Source organism: Eleutherodactylus coqui, chromosome 12 (genome assembly GCF_035609145.1).
Source record: "Eleutherodactylus coqui strain aEleCoq1 chromosome 12, aEleCoq1.hap1, whole genome shotgun sequence".
NCBI classification, from domain to species: Eukaryota; Metazoa; Chordata; class Amphibia; order Anura; family Eleutherodactylidae; genus Eleutherodactylus; species Eleutherodactylus coqui.
Window position 1 is genome coordinate 308,250 of NC_089848.1, and position 14,496 is coordinate 322,745.

Genomic DNA, 14,496 nt, shown 5'->3' on the forward strand with positions numbered 1-14,496 from the left:
AAGTTCCTCCTGTGTTTGGGTGCTTGAAAGTCCTGTGTCCTCTTTGTAATGAAACAACTCAGACATAGTTTCCTGAAATATTCCTCCAGGTCGCTGCAGAGTTCTGTTTTGTCAAGCGTTTTAGTAGGACAGAATGAAAGTCCCCTTGAGAGGACACTGAGCTCCACATTACTGGGGTTGTGAAATGACAGATTGGTAACACAGCTGGTTATACCTGTGTGCTGTTGGGGGTTCTGTTGCATCCTGCCGGACTCGGGGTGTTCCTGATCGGTGTTTGGGTACAGGCCTGCTCTGGACTCGGGGTGTTCCTGATCGGTGTTTGGGTACAGGACTGCTCTGGACTCGGGGTGTTCCTGATCGGTGTTTGGGTACAGGACTGCTCTGGACTCGGGGTGTTCCTGATCGGTGTTTGGGTACAGGCCTGCTCTGGACTTGGGGTGTTCCTGATTGGTGTTTAGGTACAGGCCTGCTCTGGACTCGGGGTGTTCCTGATCGGTGTTTGGGTACAGGCCTGCTCTGGACTCGGGGTGTTCCTGATCGGTGTTTGGGTACAGGCCTGCTCTGGACTCGGGGTGTTCCTGATCGGTGTTTGGGTACAGGCCTGCTCTGGACTCGGGGTGTTCCTGATCGGTGTTTGGGTACAGGCCTGCTCTGGACTCGGGGTGTTCCTGATCGGTGTTTAGGTACAGGCCTGCTCTGGACTCGGGGTGTTCCTGATCGGTGTTTGGGTACAGGCCTGCTCTGGACTCGGGGTGTTCCTGATCGGTGTTTGGGTACAGGACTGCTCTGGACTCGGGGTGTTCCTGATCGGTGTTTGGGTACAGGACTGCTCTGGACTCGGGGTGTTCCTGATCGGTGTTTGGGTACAGGACTGCTCTGGACTCGGGGTGTTCCTGATCGGTGTTTGGGTACAGGACTGCTCTGGACTCGGGGTGTTCCTGATCGGTGTTTGGGTACAGGCCTGCTCTGGACTTGGGGTGTTCCTGATTGGTGTTTAGGTACAGGCCTGCTCTGGACTCGGGGTGTTCCTGATCGGTGTTTGGGTACAGGCCTGCTCTGGACTCGGGGTGTTCCTGATCGGTGTTTGGGTACAGGCCTGCTCTGGACTCGGGGTGTTCCTGATCGGTGTTTGGGTACAGGCCTGCTCTGGACTCGGGGTGTTCCTGATCGGTGTTTGGGTACAGGCCTGCTCTGGACTCGGGGTGTTCCTGATCGGTGTTTGGGTACAGGCCTGCTCTGGACTCGGGGTGTTACTGATTGGTGTTTGGGTACAGGCCTGCTCTGGACTCGGGGTGTTCCTGATTGGTGTTTGGGTACAGGCCTGCTCTGGACTCGGGGTGTTCCTGATCGGTGTTTGGGTACAGGCCTGCTCTGGACTCGGGGTGTTCCTGATCGGTGTTTGGGTACAGGCCTGCTCTGGACTCGGGGTGTTACTGATTGGTGTTTAGGTACAGGACTGCTCTGGACTCGGGGTGTTCCTGATTGGTGTTTGGGTACAGGCCTGCTCTGGACTCGGGGTGTTCCTGATTGGTGTTTAGGTACAGGCCTGCTCTGGACTCGGGGTGTTCCTGATCGGTGTTTGGGTACAGGCCTGCTCTGGACTCGGGGTGTTCCTGATTGGTGTTTGGGTACAGGACTGCTGTGCTCTGAGTCGAAGTCTGTGGAGTTTATTTTCCTTGTTCTTAATTAGACAGCGCCAAAGTGTTGCATTTCCAGGTTCACATCCTATGTAACTGTGTTCCTTAAAGTTTGTATCTCCATACAGGCCTTTTTCTTGCTGTAGAAGACGTGGATAAACTTGCAGTCTCTCAGAAGTCCTGTGGCAGACGTTGTGCATAACGAGTATTCGAAGTGTGCAGAGCGGGGTTCTTCAGGCTCAGTCCTTTGGGAATTAAATGTTTCCTCTTGTATCTGGTTAAAAAGAAAATGTCATCATTCTTTCTACCTACTTTAGTATTTAAGCTGGCGATCTCATTGAGCATCTCACGTTTTGTAAACTTGTTACTGGGGGAAAAGATGAATGCTATAGAAGTTTGGAAGGGGTTATTTGACATATACAAAAAAAATCAGCTGCCTTTTGTGTAAAACAATAAAAAGCAGCAGTTTGGTCTTTTCTCCCACTGCTGGCGCTCCTGCGGCTTCTTGCCTGTCTGTTTACAAGTAGGCCGCAGTGATGGTTTGACCACTGCAGTCACCCAGTAGTCGCATGGGGTGACTGCAGGATCGTAGATCTCATTGTGATGATGCCAGAAGATTGGCGCTTAGTAGCTGTGACCAATGATTATTTACAGTGGGCAATATGTGATCACTGCATTCAAAGACCAGGAGGGCTGCTGGAGCCTCCGTACAGGACTGCTAGGGAAAATGAGAAGAAGAATGGTTCTTAATTGTTTTAAACAAAGTGCTGCTGATTATACATAGATTTATATAAATTTGCAATTTTTTTTTTTGTCAAAACTTTTTAACATTTTTTAATCCTGAATGATGCTCATGTAATACTTGGCTTAATCTTTCTACTACCTGTCCTGCACTCTAGAAGGAATGATGTGGACAGTGCCTTAAAAGAAACTTTAGTGGTCTGTCTTCCTAAATCCTCTTACAATCCACCATGATCAAGAGTAGTATATGCAAGAAAAATAAATTCACCCCCCCCCCCCCCGAATATAATATAATGGGGGTAAAAGAAATTTAGAGTGTTTACCTATGCGCTCGAGTAGGAGGATCAAAAGATGGAAAATGGGAACTCGCTCAAAAGGGGGAGGTTCCCCTTAGTGGAAACTGCGTGGTATACCTCCACCCTTTGAGAAGCTATTCCGGGACACAAACACTGAAGGAAGACTCTCTGCGTGAATCTATGTCCTCACCAGGATAGAGCGAATTCTCTTATTATTCCAAGTACCAACGATAACAGATAAAATGCCACATGCAGGTGGTCAGTGAGTGTGCAACGCGTTTCAGCCTGTAAATGGCTCTTTAAAAGCACACTCCCAATCACGGGGTGTAAATAGAAGACAATCCACTCTCTGAGTCCGCGACATAGCTGGGTGTTCTGTTCCGACTCCTTGCAATGACGCTGTGTGAGAGACATGCGTCCGTAGCCGTGTTCTTCGAACGCATAGCGTGCATTCCAATGTCTGACATGATGACGTCACTCCTTCTTCTGTGCTCGTTTTTTTAGAGCAGAAACTTTATTAATTCCACGAACAAATGTTTGCCCCTCTGCGGGGGTCAGTGCCGGGCCGGTGTACAACTCATTGTAACGGTTATTAAAATACCAATTGGATAAAATCATTGTTTATTACTCAGACTATATGTCCCATTTCTGGGAACTGCAGAATGATGCCATCACGTCAGACATTGGAGTGCACGCTATGCATGTCTCACACAGCGTCCTTGCAACAAGCCGGAACAGAACACATGGCTATGCCGCAGACTCCATGAGGGGATTGTTTTCTATTTACAGCCTGTAAGTGTGAGTTTACAGTGTGCTTTAAAAGGGCCATTTACAGTCCGAAACGCGTTGCACACTCGCTGACCACCTGCATGTGGCATTTTATCTGTTATCGTTGGCACTTGGAATAATAAGAGAATGCGCTATCCTGGTGAGGATGTAGATTCACGCAAAGAGTCTTCCTTCAGTGTTTGAGAAGCCATTCCGGGACCCCAAGGGAGGAGGTATACCACGCAGTTTCCACTAAGTGACTACCCATTTTTCATCTTTTGATCCTCCTATTCGAGCGCATCGGTATACAATCTAATGTCCTGCACTCTACTTGCTCAGTGTTTCACCCCATGAACGTATAATATTAATATTTATTTGTATGGCGCCAACTTATTCTGCAGCGCTTACAATCATGGAATACATGCAAACAATACAACAATTACAATGTGAGGTACAATCTGTTTGAAACAATTGGGGTGGGGGTGGTACAGGAGGTGCAGGGGGGGGAGCGAGGCATGGGAACACAGGCAGTAGGGGATTACATGTGGAAATCGGTTATTAGAAGGCAAACGGGGTGGGGCGGTAAGGAGGTGCAGGGGTAGAGGTCATATGTGATAGGCCGGGTGGAAGGTGTGGGGAGCCATTGGGAGGGGGTGGACTCGGTCAGGGGATTTGGTATGCTTCCATGAAGAGGTGCGTTTTTAAGGTGTGCCTGAAATTTTGTGCATCTGGAATTGTCCGGATGCCTTGGGGTAGAGCGTTCCAGAGGATGGGTGCTGCTCTGGTGAAGTCCTGTAGGCGAGCATGAGAGGTTCGTATTACAGGGGTGTTTAGTCTGAGTGTGTTAGCCGATCGGAGTGAGCGGGCTGGGTGGTGTACGGACAGGAGGAAGGTGGTGTATGGTGGTGTACTGACAGGAGGGAGGCGATGTATGGTGGTGTACTGACAGGAGGGAGGTGATGTATGGTGGTGTACTGACAGGAGGGAGGCGATGTATGGTGGTGTACTGACAGGAGGGAGGTGATGTATGGTGGTGTACTGACAGGAGGAGGCGATGTATGGTGGTGTACTGACAGTAGGGAGGCGATGTATGGTGGTGTACTGACAGTAGGGAGGCGATGTATGGTGGTATACTGACAGTAGGGAGGCGATGTATGGTGGTGTACTGACAGTAGAGAGGCGATGTATGGTGGTGTACTGACAGTAGGGAGGCGATGTATGGTGGCGTGGCGCCATGCAGAGCTTTGTGAGGGAGGTAGAGGAGTGTAAATTTAGTTCTGCAGTGGATGGGCAGCCAATGCAGCGACTGGCATAATGCAGAGGCGTCTGAATAACGACTGGATAGAGAAATGAGCCTAGCTGCTGAATATAGTATGGATTGGAGTGGAGCGGGTCTGGTCTCGTACAACTATGTGACTACATCTTGTGATGTCACTGTGCAACAAAGTTTAAAAAATTTTGTAACAGAAAGTAATTGATATGTTTCTGTAAAAGTAAAACATGCTGATTCCACTGGTAAAACTGAATAATAGCAACACGTCTCCTTTTCAGGTTATTTAACCCCTTATTGACAAAAAAAAATTTTTTTGTTTTTAAAAAAAAAAAAAAAGCGCAACTCCTTTATTTATCCATCGGCATCGCTGTATGAGGCTTGTTTTTTGCGGGACGAGTTGAATTTTCAATGGTGCTATTTTAATGTACTATAAAATGTACTGAAAAACTTTTTTTAAAAGTTCTAACTGGAGTAAGATGAAAAAAAAAAAAACTAAATTCCATCATCTTTCGGCGTGTCTTGTTTTTACAGCTCACAAACTTTAACTTCATTCTATGGGTCAATACAATTACTACGATACCAAACTTATGTAGTGGGTTTTTTTGTTTTTTTTGCTGTACTGCTTTTATTTTTTTCAAACACATTTAATTTTTTTTTTTTTATTGTTTTTAGTCGCCATCTTCTGTGTGTAATAACGTTTTATTTTTTTTTTCCGTCCACCGAGTTGTGCAGGGGCTCATTTCTTGTGGGATGTCCTGTAGTTTGCTTTAGTACCATTTTGAAATACATGCGACTTTTTAGTCACTTTTTAGTGCATTTTTTCTTGGAGACAGAATGACCAAAAAAGCGCGTTTCTGGCGTCCTTTATTTTTTATTTTTTTTTGCTGGACGACGTTCACCAAGCAGAGTAAATAATGCATTACTTTGCTAGATCAGACTTTTAAGGATGCAGCGATACAAAACATGTTTTTTTTTGTTTTTATGATTTTGATTCTTTTATTTAGTTTAACCAATGACCTGTAAAAACACCGCTCATTATTATTTACTGGTGGCCGATCTGCAGTGTTTGTTACGTGGAGACATACCCTATATGTTAATAAATCTACCCGTATAATGTTCAGTCAGCACGCAGTGTGTAGCAGTGATTGCAAAATAGTTGCGCAATCACTTTTGTTCTTTTTATTAAGCAAGGTTGAGGGCAAGCCGACTGGATTAATTGTATAGGCAGATTTCCCAAAAATACTATAATACAACAGCAATTGGATTACATTATTCTCATGATTGGAAAACCTTGTGTGGCAGAAAAAAACTGCTTATTTCTTACAAACATTGTGTTGCACAGTGTGTCCAGTGATAGAACACAGGTTTACTTCAGTACTATATCTCTCATCAGTCCATGTATTGAAGTCTCTAATAATGTGCAGATTTACATGTTCCTCGTCCAATGTGGTGTACCTGATCATGTGCAGTAAATGTCCTGTTGGGGGTCTTTATGTTGGAGAAACAGGACAGAAACTGAAAGCCAGGATGAGATCTCATCGCCACACGATTGAACACAGAAGAAGAGAATTACCTGTGGCCGAGCACTTCTCTAACCATGGACATGACATAGGGAGATATGAGAGTTTTGATATTGAAGGGTGGTTTCAAGTCACAAAACCACAGAAGAATTTGGGAATATAAATTGATAACAACCTTTGACACGCTGAATACGGGGTTAAATTATTCCCCAGGATTTATGCGTGAATGGGAAGTGTGAGACATTTATTATACAGATAAGACCCCCATCAACAGTAATTCAGGGACCATAAACTTTCACTCCCTTATCAGTGTTTAGCTAAAAATGTTTGTGTATCTCTTGTAGCAATTCAAGCCTGACGACCCCCCCCCCCCAACAGTAATTTAGGGACCATAAAACTTTCACTCCGCTATCAGTGCCTAGACAAAAAAAGTTTGTTTTCTGGTTTGCAGAATTCCTTTTAAGTGCGAACCAATCCCATCCATGTCTGTGCCTTGTCATAAGTATGTATGTTATAAGTGTGTATAAATATCCGTGCCTCTTCAGATCCAATCCATAAGCCTGAAGAAGTACCCTGCGTTGGTACGAAAGCTCGCTATTATTACATCATGTATTTTTGTTAGCCATTAAAAGGTCTCATATCTACAGGATGACTTGGTTTCTCTTGCTGAGAACAATCACATTTTGCTCTACTGGCGACACGGACCAAACCTTTGTTTTCATTTCACCTGTAACGTCACAGCAATTTTTCACAGGTGCCACGCAAGAGAAAGTAGCTGTTTTTTCTTTTTCAACCTTGCAGCAGGGATATTGCTTCGTCATAAGAGTTAAAGGGGTTGTCCCGCGCCGAAACGGGTTTTTTTTTTTTTTGTTTCAATAGCCCCCCCGTTCGGCGCGAGACAAACCCGATGCAGGGTTTAAAAAAAAAAAACGGATAGTACTAACCCGAATCCCCGCGCTCCGGTGACTTCTTACTTACCTGGTGAAGATGGCCGCCGGGATCTTCACCCTCGGTGGACCGCAGGTCTTCTGTGCGGTCCATTGCCGATTCCAGCCTCCTGATTGGCTGGACTCGGCACACGGGGCGGAGCTACGAGGAGCAGCTCTCCGGCACGAGCGGCCCCATTCAGAAAAGAAGAAGACCGGACTGCGCAAGCGCGTCTAATCCGGCGATTAGACGCTGAAAATTAGACGGCACCGTGGAGACGGGGACGCTAGCAACGGAGCAGGTAAGTGAATAACTTCTGTATGGCTCATAATTAATGCACAATGTATATTACAAAGTGCATTAATATGGCCATACAGAAGTGTATAACCCAACTTTGTTTCGCGGGACAACCCCTTTAAAAGTGCAACGTCCCTTCTCTGCAGGGGCCACTGCAGGTATGTGGCTGCAATTTATTTTTAAACCTTTTGGTAGGAATGCTGCTTTGTCATATAGATTTTAAGATTCCTGCTTCCCCGTAACATAAAGTTGGGTCATGGGAGGGAAAGGGGCTGCAATTTGTTTCTTAAAACCTTTTTGCTATGATGTTGCTTCATAACAGAATTTGGCAGTCCCCACCTCGGTGCAGTTTTTTCCTATTGTTTCTTGCTTTGAAGTTTTAGGGAGGAAGCTAACTCCTGTATGTTATCTGGGGATCCTGGCTGCAGCTTGTACCCCGGGTGTCGAGTCTCCTTGTGTTCTTCGGGATACATCAAGATCTCTGTTTTAGTACACATGCCGGTTTAGCAGCATATGAGACACTCAACTTTTTTTTGTACTAAATAGAAGTCAATCTCTTTTCTTTAGAGAGAGCCCCTACCTGGTGAATGTGGAACTTAAAGGGCCATTAATGCTTCTCTGGGTAATATGCAAATAAGGGAGATGGAATAATACCTCCACAGTGCCACCTATTGGAAGGCAGCATTCCTTCAAGCCAATGTCAGACTCTTTATATAAACCTGGTAACAATGATCGGGAATTGAAAGCAAAGCCAGACTCCCTGCATATACAGCTGTTTCAGTGCTTTCGCCCTCATAGACTGATCGAGTTAGAAGGAACCTCCAGGGTCATTGGGTGCAACCCCCTGCTCAGTGCAGGATTCACTAAATTATCCCAGACAGATATTTGTCCAGCATTTGTTTGGACACTTCCATTGAAGGAGAACTCCCCACCTCAGGTGGTAACCTTTTCCATTAATTGATCACCCTCACTGTCAGAAAGTTTTTGGGTTTTTTTTCTCATATTTTTTGTTGTCTCCTCCCTTTTCAGTTTCATCCCATTGCTTCTAGTCTTTCCTTGTACAGATGAGAATAGGGCTGAGCCCTCTGCACTGTGACAGCCCTTCAGATATTTGTAGACAGCTATTAAGTCTCCTCTCAACCTTCTTTTTTGTAAGCTAAACATTCCCAGATCCTTTACCCGTTCCTCAGAGGACATGATTTGCAGACCGCTCACCATCTTGGTAACTCTTCTCTGAACTTGCTCCAGTTTGTCTGTCTGTTTTAAAGTGTGGTGCCCAGAACTGGACCCAGTATTCCAGATGAGGTCTTACTAATGAAGAGTAGAGGGGATAATGACCTCATGTGATCTAGACTCTGTTTCTCTTAATACATACCAGAATTGCATTTGCCTTTTGGCTGCTGCATCACATTGTTGACTCATGTTCAGTCGATGATCTATTAGTATACCCAAGGCTTTTTCACATGTGCTGCTGCTTAGCCCAATTCCTCCCATTCTGTATGTGCTTTCTTCATTTTTGTTGCCCAGATGTAGGACTTTGCATTTCTCCTTGTTAAATACAATTGTTCGTCGCTGCCCACTGTGCTAGCTTTTCTAGATCTTTTTGAATATGCTCTCTCTCTTCCCTAGTGTTAGCTATCCCTCCTAGCTTTGTGTCATCAGCAGATTTGATCAGTTTTCCATCAATTCCCTCCTCTTATATAACAATGTTGGCCAACACTGGGCCTAGGACAAATCCTTGTGATACCCCACTTGATACATTCTTCCACTTGGATATGCAGCCATTTATGACCACTCTTTGAGTACGATCGCTAATCCAGTTGTGAATCCACATAACAGTTGCCTCATCAATCCCATGTTTGGTCTTTTTTTCAATAAGTATGGTATGAGATACACTACCGTTCAAAAGTTTGGGGTCACATTGAAATGTCCTTATTTTTGAAGGAAAAGCACTGTACTTTTCAATGAGGATAACTTTAAACTAGTCCTAACTTTAAACAAATGCACTCTATACATTGCTAATGTGGTAAATGACTATTCTAGCTGCAAATGCCTGGTTTTTTGTGCAAAATCTACAAAGGTGAATAGAGGCCCATTTCCAGCAACTATCACTCCAGTGTTCTAATGGTACAATGTGTTTGCTCATTGGCTCAGAAGGCTAATTGATGATTAGAAAACCCTTGTGCAATCATGTTCACACATCTGAAAACAGTCTAGCTCGTTACAGAAGCTACAAAACTGACCTTCCTGTGAGCAGATTGAGTTTCTGGAGCATCACATTTGTGGGGTCAATTAAACGCTCAAAATGGCCAGAAAAAGAGAACTTTCATCTGAAACTCGACAGTCTATTCTTGTTCTTAGAAATGAAGGCTATTCCATGCGAGAAATTGCTAAGAAATTGAAGATTTCCTATAACGGTGTGTACTACTCCCTTCAGAGGACAGCACAAACAGGCTCTAACCAGAGTAGAAAAAGAAGTGGGAGGCCGCGTTGCACAACTAAGCAAGAAGATAAGCACATTAGAGTCTCTAGTTTGAGAAACAGACGCCTCACAGGTACCCACCTGGCATCTTCATTAAATAGTACCCGCAAAACACCAGTGTCAACATCTACAGTGAAGAGGCGGCTGCGGGATTTTGGGCTTCAGGGCAGAGTGGCAAAGAAAAAGCCATATCTGAGACCGGCCAATAAAAGAAAAAGATTAAGATGGGCAAAAGAACACAGACATTGGACAGAGGAAGACTGGAAAAAAGTGTTGTGGACGGATGAATCCAAGTTTGAGGTGTTTGGATCACAAAGAAGAACGTTTGTGAGACGCAGAACAAATGAAAAGATGCTGGAAGAATGCCTGACGCCATCTGTTAAGCATGGTGGAGGTAATGTGATGGTCTGGGGTTGCTTTGGTGCTGGTAAGGTGGGAGATTTGTACAGGGTAAAAGGGATTCTGAATAAGGAAGGCTATCACTCCATTTTGCAACGCCATGCCATACCCAGTGGACAGCGCTTGATTGGAACCAATTTCATCCTACAACAGGACAATGACCCTAAACACACCTCCAAATTGTGCAAGAACTATTTACAGCAGAAGCAGGCAGCTGGTATTCTATCGGTAATGGAGTGGCCAGCGCAGTCACCAGATCTGAACCCCATTGAGCTGTTGTGGGAGCAGCTTGACCGTATGGTACGCCAGAAGTGCCCATCCAACCAATCCAACTTGTGGGAGATGCTTCTAGAAGCGTGGGGTGCAATTTCACAAGCTTACCTCAACAAATTAACAGCTAGAATGTCAAAGGTGTGCAATGCTGGAATTGCTGCAAAAGGAGGATTCTTTGACGAAAGCAAAGTTTGATGTAAAAACAATGTTATTTCAGATACAAATCATTATTTCTAACCTTGTCAATGTCTTGACTCTATTTTCTATTCATTTCACAACGCATGGTGGTGAATAAGTGGGACTTTTCATGGAAAACACAAAATTGTTTGGGTGACCCCAAACTTTTGAACGGTAGTGTACTTTGTCAAATGCTTTACTAAAGCCAAGATCTACTATATCCACCGCATTTCCCTGATCAACCCAGTCGGTGATTCTGTCATAGAAGGAAATTAGATTAATCTGGCATGACTTGTTTGTTACAGACTTATGCTGACTCTGCTTAATTACTCCATTTTCATCTAAGTACTTGCATACATTCTGTTTAATAATTTGTTCAAGGATCTTTCCACGTATGAAGTCAGGCTCACAGGCTTGTAGTTTCCTGGATCCACCTTCTTCCTTTTTTTTTTGAAGAGAAGGACAACATATGCTCTTTTTTCAATTTTCTGGGACTTCTCCTGTTCTCCAGGAATTTTCAAAAATTATGGCGAGTGGATCAGCAATTAGCTCTGCTGCTTCCTTTAGTATCTGAGGATGTAATTCATCTGGCCCTTGAGACTTGAATTCATGTAAGTTAGCTAAGTGTTCCCTCACCATATCTCTGCTTACTGATAGCCTGCATTATTTTATTCCCCCAATAGCACAGGGAAGATCAGTTGATGTTACATCTACTTTCTAAGAGAAAACAGATACAAAATAGGAATTTAAAAGTTCGGCCTTCCCAACATCATTCTTAACCAATTTACCATTTTCATTTTGTAAGCATCCAATAACCTATTTGACTTTTCTTTTAGGGAGAGTACCTAGACGGTGAGTGAGGAGACTCAAAACGCTATTTATGCTCCTCTGGGTAATATTACAAATAAGGGAGATAGAAGAATACCTTCAGAACACCTCCACGGTACCACCTATTGGAAGGCAGCATTCCTTCAAATCAAAGTTAGACTCTTTATGCAAGCCTTGTAACAATGATCAGGAATTGAAACCCAAACAAGGCTCCATGCACATGCTGCTGTTTCAGAGCTTTTGCTTTTCATCAGTATGCAACAGAAGTCTTTCTTTCTTAGTTAGCATTTCTGACCCACGCCTCTATCTTTACTGCTTAGAAAAAGCATCTAAACGGTGAGTGAGAAGACTCAAAACGCCGTTTATGCTCCTCTGGGTAATATGCAAATAAGAAAGATTGAAGAATACCTCTAAAACAAGCTTTGTGACAATGATCAGAATTTGAATGCCAAACCAGACTCCATGCACATACAGCTGTTTCAGGGCTTTATGCTTTTCATCATCATGCAACAGAAGACTGACTTTGCTAGTGAGAGGCCGGGGATGGGGGTCAGAAATGCTATTTTTTCTGCTTACGGAGAGCATCTAGGCAGTGAGTGAGAAGACTCCAAATGTCATTTATGCTCCTCTGGGTAACATAGTATGTTAGGCTGAATGACGACAATGTCCATCTGGTTCAGCCTGTTTCAACCTCTAGTTGATCCAGAGGAAAGCAAAAACCCCAAGAAGCAGAAGCCAATTACCCCTTTGGGGGAAAATTCCTCCCCAACTCCGTAATGGCAGTCAGAATAATCCCAGGGTCAACCGTTGATCGTTCCTACCTAAATATAAAACGCAGAACTACAAACCCGCTGGTCACCTAATGTCTATATCCTGTAATATCCTTCCGCTCGAGAATGGCATCTAGTCCCCACTTAAACTCCTCAATGGATTTTGCCATCACCACGTCCTCAGGCAGAGCGTTCCACGTGTTCACTGCTCTTACAGTAAATAACCCCCTTCTGTGTTGGTGATGAAACCTGCTTTCCTCTAAACATAGTGGATGCCCTCTTGCTACCGTCATAGTCCTTGGTATAAACAGATCATGAAAGAGATCCTTGTATTGCCCCCTCATGTATTTATACATAGATATTTGATCGCCCCTTAGCTGTCTTTTTTGCTCCAATTAAATTTACAGTCCACTAGTACCCCCAGGTCTTTTTCTATCACTTTTTCCTAGCAGTACCCATTTAGTGTATATTGGTGACATCCGTTTCTCCTGCCCATGTGCATAGTCTTACATTTTTCAACATTGAACTTCATTTGCCATTTTTCTGCCCAAGCCCCCGGCTTATCTCGGTCCGTTTGTAGCCGCACATTGTCCTCCGTTGTATTAATTGTCTTATGTAATTTTGTATCATCTGCAAATATTGATATTTTACTGTGCAGTCCCTCTATCAGGTTGTTGATAAATATATTGAACCTAATGGGGCCTAATACTGAGCCCTGTGGCCCCCCACTAGCAACAGTGGCCCAATCCGAGTACGAACCATTTTTTACCACCCTCTGCTTTCTATCTCTGAGCCAGTTCTTTACCCAGATACACTCATTTTCGCCCAGTCCGAGCTGCCTCATTTTACATATCAGCCGATTATGCGACATGGTGTCAAATGCTTTAGAGAAATCCAGATCTACGAGATCAATAGACTCTCCCTGGTCCAGCCTAGAACTTACTTCATCGTAGAAGCTGATCAGATTGGTCTGACATGAACCCATGCTGGTGAGGAGTTATTCCGTTGTTCTCCTTGAGGTATTATAGGATGGTGTCTCTCAGAAACCCCTAGAATATTTTTCCACTTATTGAAGTGAGACTTACTAGCCTGTAGTTACCAGGCTCTCTTTTGGACCCCTTTTTGTAAATTGGAACCACGTTGGCAATGCGCCAATCCAATGGTACAACCCCGGTCTTGATAGTGTCCATAAATATGAGTGGTCTAGTTATCACATCACTGGCTCTGCACTTCCTCCTGTGTTAGGTATGCAATATGTGGCAGGGGGTTTGTTTTATTCCCCTGAATCTCGTGTGACATTTCCTTTTCATTCGTGAATACACTTGAAAAGAAACCATTTAATAGATTTGCATCCCCCCCCCCATAGTCTTTTATGATTTTCCTGCATTATTCGTTAAAAGGCCAGTGCTCTCGGTGCAAATCCGTTTGCTGTTAATATAGTTGAAGAGTAGTTTAGGGTTGTTTTCGCTCTCTTTGGCGATCAGCCTTTCTGCCTCCTCCTTAGCAATTTTAATCTTTTCTTTACATATTTTGTTTTTTTTCCCTGCATGATTTTAGCACTTCTTCACTGCCTTCTTGTTTTAATAGTTTAAACGCTTTCTTTCTTTCGTTTATTGCCCCCTTACAGTCTTGTCGAGCCACATCGGTTTCCTTCTACATGTGGTTCTTTTTTTTTTTAAAGGGTATGAACTGCTCACATGAGGTGATTAGGATGTTTTTAAACTTTTCTCATTTGTTGTCTGTACTGATATTTTTGAGGATGTTGTCCCAATTAGTGTTACTGATAGTAGTTCTGAGCTGATCAAATTTTGCTTTACTAAAGTTTCCTTTTTTTGTCATTCCCTGATAAGTTTTCTTATTGAATGACAGTGACCACAATATAATAAATTTCCAGCTATTTCCCAAGTGCCCCTCAACCTGCACCCACATTATTCGGTCCGGTTTGTTAGTACTAAGTCCAGAGTGGCCCTCCCTCTCCTTGGCTCCTGCACAAGTTGGGTAAGGTAATTATCTTTAATTGTTCTCAAGAACTTAACACCCTTGTGAGGTTGCAAGGTTCGTTTTCCCATTTTATATCCAGATAATAAAGTCCCCCATAATAATTACTT